Source organism: Balaenoptera borealis, assembly GCF_965194805.1.
Source record: "Balaenoptera borealis genome assembly, chromosome: 2".
NCBI classification, from domain to species: domain Eukaryota; kingdom Metazoa; phylum Chordata; class Mammalia; order Artiodactyla; family Balaenopteridae; genus Balaenoptera; species Balaenoptera borealis.
The window spans coordinates 96,074,691-96,089,257 of record NC_138867.1 but is presented as its reverse complement, the minus strand read 5'-3'; the positions used below and the strand labels follow the sequence as shown (position 1 = coordinate 96,089,257).

The following is a 14,567-nucleotide window of genomic DNA, read 5'->3' as shown; positions in this document are numbered from 1 at the left end:
ATAAAAGTGTATAGAGTTGTTTATTCAGCAATTCCAGTCAGGATTTCACCCTGTAGATATGCACCAAGATATAGTATTGTTTGCAAGAGCAAACACTACAAGCAACCTAGACATCCATGCATGGGCACTGGTTACACAGAGAAGCCTTTAGTGGGTATCAGGGAGCCAGTCGAACAGTGAGATCTGTGTTGCCGTGAAAGAGCCTCAGTTCTTATCATTCAGTGAAAATGAGTAAGTTACAAAGAAGCATGTGTAGTTTGATCTCTTGTGTAAATTATATAAATATAAATTATATTATTATATATTTAATTACTATATTTTATTATACCGTATATAAATTATATATGATCGTATATAATTATATGTATGTTTTATCTATTTACTATATTTTATTGTACCATATATATGAATTATATATATAAATTGAATTGAAAAAATGAATTATATACCATATATAAAAATTATATATACATATATTATGTATATATGTATCTGTATACATATATACATATATATGGTATAAGTTATATATGTATATATATAATTTTTATATATGGTATATGTATAACCATATATATATATATATTTTTTTTTTTTTTTTTTTTTTTTTTTTTTTCACCTAGAAGGAAATAAAAATCTGCTAACTGAAGGAAGAGAGGGCCAGGGAGTTGGTGTGGGGAGAGGCTTTTATTTGTCACTGTATATATTTTTGTACAGATTGAATTTTCTCTCTACAGTCTTTCTTTATATTAATAAAAGAATTACTTCTAATAGCACACATTCTCTCCAAGCCTAATTTTATAAATTAATAGCACAAAGAGTTTGACTCATTAAATTTCCTTCAGTATCATTATCCTAATATTTAAGGTATACACTGATTTCAGTCTGTACTAATTTAAATGGTTACAATAAAGGTATTACTGTCCCCCTCCCATCTCCCTGACACTGTCCTTCTCTCCCTCTTTCTCCCTCTCTCTTTTACTCCCACTCCTCACCCTCCTCTCCTTCCCCCGCTCTCCTCCTTCCATAAATATGTAATATTACTGACCAAGGGCCTGGTCTTCCCAAGGCCCATGCAGAGGATCGGGGAGACCAGAACACAGGAAAGCATCTCCCCAGGAATGGCTGAGCTAGCTAGGGATTCTGTCCACCAGTGCCGGGACAGAAACAGATACTGAGCACACAGTCCTGGGAACTCTCAGTGGCCTCCAAGTGGATTTCACCAGGTTGTTTGTTTGTTGCAGATGAATGAGGTCACATGTGCTCAGATAGGAGTTGGCACATGTCCAGGAGTTTATTTACTTAGGCTTCAAATGAAGGCAAAGGTTTATTTTGACATTTTCCCGTAGCATCAGAGCTCTGCTTACGAGAGCAGGATGGGAACACAGCAGGAAGACAGCAGCAAGACAGCCATGTGCCACGAGGCAGATGGCAGAAGAGGTGACATTTGTTTCCAAGGGATCTCAAGGCCCTGTGAAGCCCACAAGAGCCGCACAATTGGTGTTTTCAATTTTAGAACAGTTATTTCTACGGGAAATGGTATAAGTTATATATGTATATATATATATAATTTTAGTTATATATGGTCAGGTTATATATGTGGTCAGGTTAGTTCCTGACCACATACTTTAATGATAAAATCTGAACCTTGGCAACCCCGTGAACCAGAAAGGATTACTGTAGGATGATCAAGAAAACTCATGTCTAAAGAATGGCAAGTTCCACGGTTGCTTCAGCGATGGATTCTCACATAGATTAATATGAGTTGATAAAGTCTGAGAGATGAAGGGAGGAGCATGGGGGAAATGAGGGGTCTAGGAATTTGTCACTAGACCAGGTGTATTGGTCCCAACCATTTTGGTTTTGAAATCCATGCCTGAATGTTTGGTGGGTGATTTCAGGCACAGTTAGATCCAGGGCTCTCAACAGTACGTGAAGGACTTTTGTCACTGCCTCTTTCCCTCAGCCCTGCTTTCCTCTGTGTTAGTTTCATGCACAGTCAGGCATTCCCTACATGTTGGTAAAGGGTTACCAAAGGGTTCCATCTACCAGTTTAGCAATCCTGGGGTCAAATACCTTTTTCTCTGTATTTCTAACAATGTCAGGGCTGATTTTCACTGCTCAGTTTGGGACACATGCCCATCTCTGAACCAGTCACTGCCCCTGTGATCTTCTAGGCCCAGACCTGGTACCCAAGCCTGGAGCCAGTCACACCAGACTGGGGAATGGGAGGGGAATTTCAAGGGAAAATTAGTGTGTTGTTATCTATCAGAGGCAGGAGGGGATAGCTGACAGGCAATTAAATACCCCCTACACTGGCATAGACTGCCTAGCTTCAAGTTTTTTTTCGGTAGTAAATGAAAGGGAGAAGGGGGACTACCAATGTACCCCCAGTATATGATCCTTCTTGGAAATGTTAGAGATCACAGGCTCCCAGATCACAACCAAGGCTTTGGGGCTTACTCTAGAGTTTTGGGGTGTCTTGTAGTTTTCCCAAGTATTGGGGTTGAAAACAGATTGGGACTAGAAAACATAAATGTGTTCTTAGAGGTATTCTCCAAGCCTGGATGAATTCCTGGTCTAGGATTTTCCTCAGAAAGGTAGAATATTAGAAAAATTTTCCTAGGGGCTTTATAATTCCTCCCCTAATCCTAAGGAGTCAGTCTGTTTTATTTTTGCCATTGTTCCATTATTGCCTCTAATTAAAGACTTCCAAAGCAGTGAATAAAGGGAGAGCTGGACTCATACTCAGGAGTTCTGCCCCCAAATCAGGGGGCTCTTCTCTGCTCTGCTGTGGGTGGGTAGAAAAAGCAGTAAAGAACATTGGTGCCACTTTCCAGAAATGGCATGTTTGAAAATAAATCTTTGTAAGACTGAGAAATGTTGCCTTTCTTAATACACAGATTGAGTGGAGTCTACAGAGACTTGGAAAATGCTGGATCAGAAGGCAAATGATGTGGTTGAACCAAGCAAGCAGAGAAAAATGCAGCACTGCCAGCCCTTTTCACCATGTCGGAACATGAGAACTAGGTGAAGACAAGTAGCTCACCTGCCAATTTTTTTTCTTACTGGGGAGAGAATATTCTGGAACTCTTCCTACAGGAAAGGCCATCAGGCATAGACCTCTTTCCAAACAAACATTACTAGTAAGGAGGAGTGGTATAGTTTGGAAATGTGAAGAAAGAAGAGAAAGGAGTCAATTTTGGCTGCAGGAACAGCTCAGGTGATTGCCCAGGGGAGAAGCGCCAGCTACAGACCTGTCAGTTGAGTCCCCCTCTGAGCACGCTGGGAAGTTTTCACAGAGCCTCTGGTCATTCCTCATTCCTTTTACTGAGGACGGTTCAGAAAGTCCAGGTTAGACAAACCCTGTGCCTCCTTCTCAGTTCCAGAACATGACCCAAAGAGGAAGCAAGATCTGGAAGTGTCGACAGAGGTAACCCAGTTGACCTGCCACACATACTTCCTCACCTACAACTACTGGAAAGGGCCATCCTACCCACCATGGGACTGGACCAGGAATGGCCCCTAACCAAGCCAGTAACCAACTGAGTGACTCTTTCTGAAATCGGAGACATAGCTACAACTGCCAACATGCTGGAGGAACATAAGGAAACAGATACATGGAACGTAAGCTGAGGCACCAGGGCAACCACTTGCTGCACTGGAGACCCTGAGCCTGAGTGACGAGCACTTTTCTGTTTTAGACCCACTGATTCGTGTGTGTGGACCCCCATAGGCTTTGGAGCCTGTGACCCCTGTGCTAAGTAAGGGAGCTCAGCTCTGGCCGTGGAGGGTTTCTCAGGGATCCCAGTTCCTGTCCCTTCTGAGGTCTCATTTATTAGTTATCCTGAATTCCCAAGACTTTTTCATACATAGAGTGAGCACTCTCTCTTCTCCCTGCTACCCTCACACAATACACAACTTATCTGAGCAAAGTTGAGTGGGTTTCAGACCCAGCTGCCAAACGAGCTTTCGGTAAAACAACTTCTGAGCATTAACCTAGCAGAGGCAAGATGCCATGGGGAAGGGAACTGGAGTGTATGGCATTTCATTTCCATGCCTTCACCTGGAGCCATTGGCCCCTCTAAAAAGGTCCTCCACACACCTCCTCAGCGGCCTCCGAACCCCTGTTAATGTGGATTCTTTCAGGCTTCACCCCACCCCAGCACCTGGGCGTAGCTAACTATGTCATGGAGACATCAAGCTATAAATGACTTTTTGCTCCTACCTTCTCGCTCAAGTTGTCAACTTGTATGTTCAGGAGATAGTTTTAGATATTTGCTTGTTTTTTGCGGAATTTTGATGACCTCACTCACTGGGTCTGTGTATAGATGCCAGGAGGGGAAAGGGTCCTCACGGTCGGCACTCAGAGACCTGGGTGTTTTGGGGCTGTTGCCCAAGGAAGTGGGTGTGCAGCATGCTTTAAAGCCATCGTGCAGTACTTTGCTCTCTTCTGTGAGTCTGTCATGTGCTGTCTAAAATACGTGTTGAGTGTGGGCGGGGCAGTTCAAAGACAACAGGACTCATCGAGTTTATTCCCAGGGACAGTGCGACCCCTCATACAAAGGCTTGGTGAGGCTCCTTTTGGCTGTTGTAAGGGTCGGATTGAGCATGCAAACCCACTGAGCTGACTGGTTCAGCTCGGCCCTGGTGATCCCCACATACAGCTGCGTGCTGTGTCTTTAGGGAGGTGGGAGCAAGTGGATTTTACCAAATGTCTGGACGTGAGGCAGGCGCATACTTGTGGCTGGGCTTTCCTAATAAACCCTACAGCGTGTGGTTCCCTAAGAATGCACAAGCTCACTAATGGAGCTTAAGACTGAGGCACGCTAGGGATTTTCACACTTTTAGAACATGTGTTTGGAGATGAGGAACCCTCCCCTGCTCCACACACTTGTATGAACATGTTCTCATGTTGGTCATGTGAACGTTTAACCAATAGCTCAGGCTGATACAGGACAATCGGCTGAGTTCTAAGGCTACCCATGGCCCTTCCTGCTCAGCTGGCTGTTCCATGTTAGATCATTGAAAGGGTCATCACATGACTATCAGCAATCACACGTGAGACCTGAGGAAAGGAGCCTTCTGATTTGAAAAGGCCATGTGGTGATGAGCAAACTCCAGGCAATCTGCAGCTGTAATGCATCAGGGCATGGAATGGACACCTTTTCTGCAGTGCAAGGAGGGGGGGAAGTAGTTGTTTAGAAACATTGCAAATACTGGTGCAAGAAAAGCTAGGAATTTCCAAGGATTACATGTGGCAGGTGCCTGTTGTGTCAGAGAAAACTTTTAGAGATCACTCTGTAGGGGGCGAGGAGGAAGGTTTGCTGGACTAACAAAAATACTTGCTTTCCACCCAGCCTTGCCCTAGGCAGATATGTGGCAGAAGGTTATCCTTCAACTTCCCTTTCTGTACCATTTTCTTGACCTCGCTCTTAGCTTTCACATCCCATATCACCACCATATCCATGCTGTAGGCAACCATCACTCTCTCTGCCCTCTTATATCCCTCATTTTTATCCTAGAATAAGTATTAGTCACTGTGTTAAGGCTTCCGAGATGATTCTAAGCCTTACTGTTAACTGTGAAATATTAGAAGAATGTGTCCCCCTTTTAGTGACCATCATCAGAAGAGGAAGGCCCTGTGGACAATAGGAGGGCTTTTGTACTTTCTTGACACTGCAAATCATGATTTAAGGCAAACTCTGCTTAAGGCAAAGACAATAGCATATCCAACAAGAGACCAGAAGCAGAAAGTCATCCAAACAGAAGGACAGTATCCCTGAAAGGGACTCACATTTTTCTTATGTGTTGCTGCTTTTTTTGTTGTTATTTTTGTTTGTGTTAATTTGTTTTTTAAATTATATTTTGTTTTAGTTTGTTTTTTGAGAACTTGACATTTTCCCTCCCCTGGTGCCCACAGCTGTGGGAGCAGCATTGGCTGGCCCATGGCATCTCTTTGGGACTCAGGAGTCACTACAGCTTCCAGGTAAGATTTCAGGTCCTGAGGGTCCCTCCCTACTGCATTTTGGGAAGACATTTTAAGTAACAAGGGAGCTACTAACAAACTACAATATAGTTGAAAACTTTGCTGTCAGATGGTGGTTATATACAGCCTGAATCTCACCTTGTCATCACTTGTAAAGGCTACCTCTGAGCCCAAGCTCCCAGTACATACAGATACGTCATCTGATTGCCTTATTGCTTAAATTTGTTAACTTCTGAGAGCAATATCATGGAGACTAAGTAAAGGAAGATTCTAGGATTGTTAAACTTGCTAAAGCTTTTCACCAGTTCTCAAATGATTTCTGAAATGATCACATTTGGAGACATATTGCATGCAACGCTTCCACCTGTTAGAGCCCCATGAAATGGCCATTCCAAATGGTAATAATGCCCGGAAGTGAGTCCTATTCTTGCTAGATGAAAACCCCATTAAGACTTCATTTGCTTCAAAGTAATTTACCTGGACCTCTTTACTTACCTGAGTTAATGGTTCTTATCAATGTCCCAGTGCTCAAGGGATATAGTAGACATTGTTTTTCTTTTTTTATAAGGAGAAAAGAAATATTGAGAAGGCAGAACTACAGCTCGTTCCCTCTGAGTGTGGGTCTGTTCTTTTTTTTCCTATAACAATTCTGTCAATTCTCTTGCCAATATTTTCTAATTTCTTTCTTAGTTCTAAAGATTTTCTTCTAATTTATTCCACCCTCCAATTCGATGTCCCTCCAAGTAACAATTTCCCATTCTCCTCCCAGCGTCTTTCCAGTCAACATCTAACTTTACTTCCTCCTCGTTTCTTTCACCCCATGACTTCTCTTACCCATAATCATAATTGGGTGGGTTTTTGCCATCATGCAACAGTGGCTCAGTGGGATATCTGATAAATTCCCAAAGCCTTACAGTTTGACAATAGCCAAATTCTGTATCCACATGGCCTGACCTCCACTTTACTAAACACACATTCTCATTACCTATAAGTAATCCTAACCCCTTTGGAGTCCTCCACCACCACCACCAATTTTGAATATTTTTTTTCCAATCTCCTGACATTATGAAGATTTTCTCAGCTTGCTGTAAGGAGAGCAGTCCTACTGTGTCATAATATTCAAAGTTCTCTTATACACATTCCCCATCTTTTCTTCTTCCTAATACCTACTCCCCACCTGCACTCTATTCAAACTCATTTCATTCTGGATACCTGGTGTTTTCCTATTCCTTGCTGGAGAAGGCATCACTGTAAAGCTGTCTAGATGATCAACCACCAAAAGTGTGCAAGGATCTCACAAGACCATGATCATAGGCCTAATTGGAGAATAACGACATCCCACAATTGCACATAAACATGTTCCCATTTCAGTTTATGTAAGTTTTTGTCAATTACTAATAGAAAATTTAGCTGTTTTTTAGAGAAATGCGTTGTGTTTTGGGTTACTTCATCTTCAGAATCCATTTAATTGGCTTTTCCCAGATTTTTAGTAAGAACTAAACAAAAGCTATTGTAGACTAGAAAACATCAAACAAATATATCATGATTTCATTGCAAGTTGGTTTCACAACCTGCATACTTGAAAAATGAGCATCACCAGCTGAGTTTAAATACAATAGAGATAGCAGAGCTCGACCCGCTGGCCACACAGGGAAAGATATTTATGTAAGCAAGCTTCCAAAAATCAGTAACTAGAGTGACATTTGATGTGGCACTTGATAAACAACACAGGTAAAATGAAAAGTGTTAGTTATCCATGGTGATGACTAATGATAAAATAATGATAAAATATCCATTGCTTAAATATTTCCATGTGTGGGAGAAAAAAATACGACAAGGAGGGCAGAGCCTTTTGTGATGAATGTTCCAGCTGGTGAGACTGCCAGGTGGTTCTGAGTCTCTGTTGAAAACTGTTTAGAAGGCTGGCCCTCTCAGAGGAAGTCAGCTCTGCTGCTTTAAGGTAGTGGTTTACAAAAGCCAGGGAGCTTTGAAAATACAACAAACATAGCAATAACCATGGCCTCCACCCATGATAACCAAATAAAAATATCCAGGGTGTCCATGTTCTGTCTTAAAGCTCCCAGCTGATTCTAATGTGCAGCCAGAGTTGAAAGCCATAGCTCTAGGCCTGATGACTCATGAATTTTGAGGGTGGACGAGGCAATGTGGTTCCATTTCAGGGTGGTGGACTAAGTATATCGTCCAGCATCTTCATTCCTGCAGCAAGGGGCTTAACTGATGATCCTAAGTAAGAAGTGAAACTTTCAGTGAACCAGAAACCAGGATAAATCCTAAAGTATGGGATGTACACTGGGTTGATGCAAAAACACAGAGCCCAATCTAAAATGTGTACAGAAGACTAGTGCCAAAAAGGTGAAGGAGCACCAAGACTCCATCCCCAAAGGTGGCAGACACCCGAAGCAGGAGGGTAACAAGGACAATCAACACTTCGGTCTTTGGGGCACTGCTGCAGGAGGGACCATCAGTTCATCCTCTACTGATGCCTTTCCATCTGCTCTTGAGCCAAACAGCAGTGACAAAGTGTCAGCCTCCAGGTAGGAGTCATGGCCAGGGAGCCCAGATGAGACAGATATGGCTCTGTGTCATGAGGAGGGGAATTGGGCACCAGACCTGAACACCCCAGAGAAATCTCACCCAGTGGCTTTTCCTTCTTCACTGTCCCTGACAAAAAGCCAGAGGACAATTTAGACCAGCAACCTCCCCAAGAAGATGACTACTCATTGACAGACAATGCAATTTAATGGAGAATCTCAACCATACAGATTACAGAGACAAGATCACCACACATATGAAGAAGACCAACACTACAAAAGATTACAAACTCAACAAGATGGATGAACTAACAACATTCAAGCAAGATAAATGATAGAGCAAGCAAAGCAGGAATTAAGAATAAGCATAAGTAGATTTTTCTGATAGATGTGTGAGGATAGAGCAGTCACAAATAAATCAACTGGAGGTCATGGAGATTAAAATTTGGTCCTTATAATAAAAAACTGAATAAGCAGATGAAACTGATATTTTTCCTGAAATTTAATTTTATTATAGTAAAGACTAATGATGTCTTATAACCTAGTGGCTAGTGATAGTTCATAAGTTTAGTAGTTTACTTTTTGGAAAGCATATAACAATATTCAAATAAGACATTATAGAAAGTATTTTAAAGAATGAAATGTTTTCTGTAATTTTTAAAAGGCTTGGTCCATTTTGAAAAATTGACAGTGAATGAAAAATAAAATCAAAAGAAAGAAAAATAAGTTTTCCCCTCAAATACATAAGAAACACTTGCTGGTATTTGCATTTTAAGTGCCTGGAGTAAGATGGGCTGAATTTTTCAAAGGCAGTTAGTAATAGCTTGTACAAGGACTGGTTTCATTTGATTTAGCACCAACTAAAATAAAAATAAATATGTCATTTAAGTTATAGTCTGGTTTCTCCTCCATTTCTCATACTGCCCCACTACTCCAGGGCACAGTACATAAGCACTCATTCTCAGATTACACACACTGGCAAGATTTTTTCCCCTTAAGATAGGATGTCAGCGAACGCCAGCAGGTATCAACTTCTTTGATCAGGAATAAAGAACTCCACCTTCAGCAAATTCAGTTACTTTCCTGGTCCTGTCATATAAAGCCTTTCTATTGCCACATCTGTTTACTAATTATGATGGTTATTTCTGTCAAGGAAATTTCCCACCAGGCATGCTTGATCTATTTCTATTTCCTAATGATACAGTATTTTATTTTATGCAGTACCACAAGTTTTCTTCTATTCATTCTTCTTTTTTAAAATACTTTGTTACTCACCAAGGCATATCGATCAAAAAGAGAACTGGCAAGTAGATCCTAAAACACACTTTTTTTTTTTTTTTTTGGCCGCATGGGATGTGGGATGTGGGATCTTAGTTCCCCAACCAGGGATTGAACCAATGCCCCCAGCAGTGGAAGCGCACAGTGTTAACCACTGCACCGCCAGGGAAGTCCCCTAAAACACGTTTCTTAACCTCAGTAACATCTGAAAACATAAGACATCAATTACATTTTCCATTAAAGAAAATTCATTCAATTTTGGAGCTTGTACAAGAACTTATAATGTCAATTTCTAACATGTTATATCCCTCAGTGAACACATATTTTCAAAAGAAAACAAATCATATCAAAGTAATACTTTCCTAATTTTTTTTTTATAGCAAATTGAAAATTCTGAGTCAACTGAAGGTATGTTTAACAACAAAAGTAATATAGCTCATACGGCCTCCTTATAGGTTTCTTAGTTTAAAGACAGCAGTAAACTCGCATTCTGCAGTGGATTGGTAAATCCAGTTATTTTTATCCAGAATTTTATAGAGGTAGCATCTCACAAAACCACATCCCCTGTGCTAGAAATGTCTTTTTTGGTATCTGGCTACACAAAAGCTTCTGATGAAATACTTTCTGCAAATTAGTATAATGTTAATTTTTTACTTTTCCAGAAAAATATGAAACCTTACCAATCACTTATTCTTACTGAACACAAGTTAGATTACTACCAGTTGCTCTTGTACTTTTGGTCTAAAAGAATTTTTTAAAGTTTAGACATTTTTAATGTTTCTGAATTGCACACTCATAGAAGACAGCTGGATAAAACACACTAGACAATTTCAAAAGACAAATCTTTTTTAAATTAATTAATTATTTTTGGCTGCGTTGGGTCTTCGTTGCTGCGTGCAGGCTTTCTCTAGTTGCGCAGGCGGGGGCTACTCTTCGTTGTGGTGCGCTGGCTTCTCCTTGCGGTGGCTTCTCTTGTTGTGGAGCACAGGCTCTAGGCCTGTGGGCTTAAGTAGTTGTGGCACTTGGGCTCAGTAGTTGTGGCGCATGGGCTTAGTTACTCCGTGGCATGTGGGATCTTCCTGGACCAGGGCTCGAACCCGTGTCCCCTGCATTGGCAGGCGGATTCTTAACCACTGCGCCCCCGAGGAAGTCCCCAAAAGACAAATCTTAGTATCAGACTCATTTGGCATATCCTTAATATCCTGAATAAAATCCACAGAAGTGAAACTAATATAATTTTCAAAGAATTCATTCATGGTGGGGTCTTAGAACAAGGAACTCCATGTGAAGAAAGGAAGAGTTATGCTCATCTTGCTAATCACAAGGATTTTTCCTTGTGGGGTAATTGAGTTTTTTGGTGTCTCTGTGGGACTTTTGTTTGCAGGAAAGCATGCATACAGGGCCAGATCTGATTGGTTTCTTTTCCAGAAAATGTTTCCAACACTCCCTTTTTCTCGTAATATTCCAGGACCGGTTTTGTTTGGTTTTCGTAAACCTTCATTCTCTTGATAAGTGTCTCTGGTTTATCATCCACACGCTGAATGAGAGGCTCTGCAGTCACATCATCCACGTCGACTGCTTTGGGAGGGTTAAATTCGAGGTTGTAGACGCGGCCACTGGCTGGATGAATCCAGCGAGGCGTGAGGCGTTGCCGGATGACTTAAAAGGGCACGTTCAGGTTCATCACCAGGTGTACCTGATAAACTCTATCCAGGGCTTCAGCCTGTGTAAGTGTCCTGGGGAAACCACACAACAGCCAGTTATACTGGGTGAAAATTTTCAGCTCCTGGAGGATCAGCCGAGTCATGAGGTTGTCTGGGATGAGCTTCCCCTGGGCCATGAAAATGTTGGCCAGCACACCAATTTCTGTGTCCCTCAGCATGTTGTCTCGGAGCACGTCCCCGCTGGAGAACCTCTTCAGCTGGAAGTGTTTGATGATGCGCAGCGCCAGGGTGCTCTTGCCGGAGCCCCGGGCGCCCATGATCACGGAGCGCAGAAGCTGCCTTGACGCTCCCATGGCTGCTGAGTGACGCCAGGGCCAAGCCCACGGTTGGGCTCCTGGTTGGACGCCGGCTGCGCCTGCGCGCTCGCTCCCAGTCTCGGCGGCCCGACGTCGGGGGCAGAGCCACGAAGAAGCGCCGAGGGCGAGAGGGCGTAACCCACGCGGAAACGGACGGACGCTACGGAAGAAGTGCGTATGCGTGAGTTGAAAGATTGAGTCAAGGAATTCTCCCACAATGCAGTGTGAAGGGCGGAAGAGGTGGGAGGTACGAAAGGAAAATGAAGAAACAAAGTGTAGATTTAAAGTTCCACCTTTCACAGGAGGAAAAGGAGAGGAGGGAGGGATACAGTACTTAAAGAGATAATTAAAGACAAGAATTTCTGGAATTAAAGAATGATACAAGTCACGGAACTAGACAGCGGAACAGTTCAGACCATCTAGAAGCAAATGTTGGCAAACGTGTAAGTAGGTCTCTCACATTCCGCTGGTGGGGTGTCCCCACAGCTGGTTTGGAAGGCAACTTGGCAGTGGCCATTTTTAAAAAAAATTTCTTCTCAGTATCTTCCTTAGAAAAACACTCTCAAGTGACAAGAAGGCTATAGAATGTTCATTTCAGCCTTATTTATAACAGCAAAAAATTGTTAACAATTTAACTGTTCATTAATTAGAGAATAGCTAAGTGAACCTTAGCCATACTATGGAATATTATGCAGCAGCTAAAAAGACAGATCTCTATGTGCTAACATGAAAAGATTTCTAAGACGTTGTAAATGCAAATAGTTGCAGAATGATACAATTTAGGTTAAAGAAAGATGTAATTTATGTTTAAATATAACTATTAAGTGAACTGGGAAGCTGGGTTTCAAGCAGTGGAAGGACATGACTTGATTTTTGTTTTTAGATGATTGCTCCATCTGCAAGAAGGAGAGCAGTTAGAAGGCTATGTCAATAGACCAACAAAGAGGTGAGAAAGTACTATTTTAATTTTAATTTCTTCAATATAAGTGAGATTGAGTATCTTTTCATTTGTTTATGGACCATTTGCACTTTATTTCCATGTAGAATTTTTAAAGTGACAATTACCTTCTAATCACTTCCCTGGAAAAATACTTGGGGTTTGGTTTACTCAACAAGATGTGAAACAGATCCTCAGCTTTGTCTCAGGTGGTACAAGTGCACTGGCTTAATACAGCATCAGACTGTGCATCATATGGCGCTACTCTAGAGGCTGCTGAGCCACCAACCCTGCATCCGCTTCCTTCTCTAACCATTTTTTAAAAATAAATTTATTTATTTACTTATTTAATTTTGGCTGCGTTGGGTTGGGTCTTCGTTGCTGCATGCGGGCTTTTCTCTAGTTGCAGCAAGCAGGGGCTACTCTTCATTGCGGTGTGCAGGCTTCTCATTGCAGTGGCTTCTGTTGTTGCGGAGCACGGGCTCTAAGTGTGCAGGCTTCAGAAGTTGTGGCCCGTGGGCTCAGTAGTTGTGGCTTGCGGGCTCTAGAGTGCAGGCTTAGTAGTTGTGCCACATGGGCTTAGCTGCTCCGCGGCATGTGGGATCTTCCTGGACCAGGGCTCGAACCCGTGTCCCCTGCATTGGCAGGCAGATTCTTAACCACTGCGCCACCAGGGAAGTCCCTCTAACCATTCTTGAGCCACTTCATTTCTGAAAAAGATCCATAAAAATGATGTGATGGCTTGTTCTCATTCTATGAGCAAGAGAGAAAGCTATTTCCAGAAAAAAGATTTTGGGATTGGAAACCTAATTTCTGTATTTGTATTTTATGGTAGCAAAGTAGAACTGCTGCTCTGATTTCTCAGACTTAAAAAAAAAATAGTTTTTGCTATTTTAGATCTTTAAGTTAGTCATATAATCTCTTTTATTGTTGCTATATTCAAAAGAGTTAACACTGAATACATAAGGTGTTTCAAAAGGTATATGAATATTTAATAGAAATTTAGCTCATATCTTCCAGCAAAGGAAAAAAAAATCATAACTTGAAACAGTATTTTGCAAAATACTAACTGCTTTGCATAATAAAGCAGCACATTATGACTGTCTTTTAGGATAACTAATTATATACACAAAAAGTGATCCTGCCAAGGCCTTTCTATCCTACTAGATAGATTTAACCTTCTAGTGTATTCAACCTTTAACTGAGATATCTAATTTGGTACCAGACTCTGATCACAGAATATTTCAGAGGAGTGTCTGTGGAGTGTGGTAGGGTTCACTTGGCTGTAGGTGTGAGTGGGAGAGGATGTGTCCCAGAGCAGCTTAGAGCAGGCACAGTCGGTGCTGGCCTGCTGGTAAGTGTCAGACACCTAGAGCACACTGACTCACTTTTGGCTCCTGAGATTACCTCGCCCCTTCCTCCTTTTCCAGACTGATGTTGAACAAGCCACTTGGGACAAAGGGTTATAAAACTTACTCTTAACAGCATCTGGTAAGAGGTTCTTTGACCAAATACATATAAACCAGTAGTAGCCAAGTAACATCAGACAATACATTTGACCTCATTTAGCAAAAAGCATCCAATGCCAACCAGATGTGATTGTGAAAGTTTATGGAAACTTTTTAGATATTTTCACAGTAATGGAATCCAAATGGCATAGCAGTAAAAGAAAAACAACAGGGGCTCTTCAGATTATGCCGGTTTTTATAGTACTAATCATTCATTCGTTAACTCAGCAAACTTTAATCAGGCATTTATCTGTGTGACCAGTTGTTCTAAGCACAGAGGATG

At 41.7% G+C, this 14,567-nt stretch overlaps 1 long non-coding RNA gene and 1 pseudogene across 2 annotated transcripts in view; one reads left to right on the top strand and one right to left on the bottom strand.

Moving 5' to 3' along the window:
• Positions 1-609: 609 nt before the first annotated feature.
• Positions 610-12,008, bottom strand: LOC309622257 (GTP:AMP phosphotransferase AK3, mitochondrial pseudogene; annotated as a pseudogene). The gene has a single exon. The product of its transcript is annotated as a GTP:AMP phosphotransferase AK3, mitochondrial pseudogene (transcript).
• An 11-nt stretch (positions 12,009-12,019) lies between these two features.
• The window catches only part of LOC309622548, an 80,574-nt gene continuing 78,026 nt past the window's right edge, over positions 12,020-14,567 (top strand). The window contains exon 1 of the long non-coding RNA XR_014240962.1: positions 12,020-12,785. This is a non-coding gene — a long non-coding RNA (uncharacterized lncRNA). The remainder of the gene's footprint in view (positions 12,786-14,567) is intronic.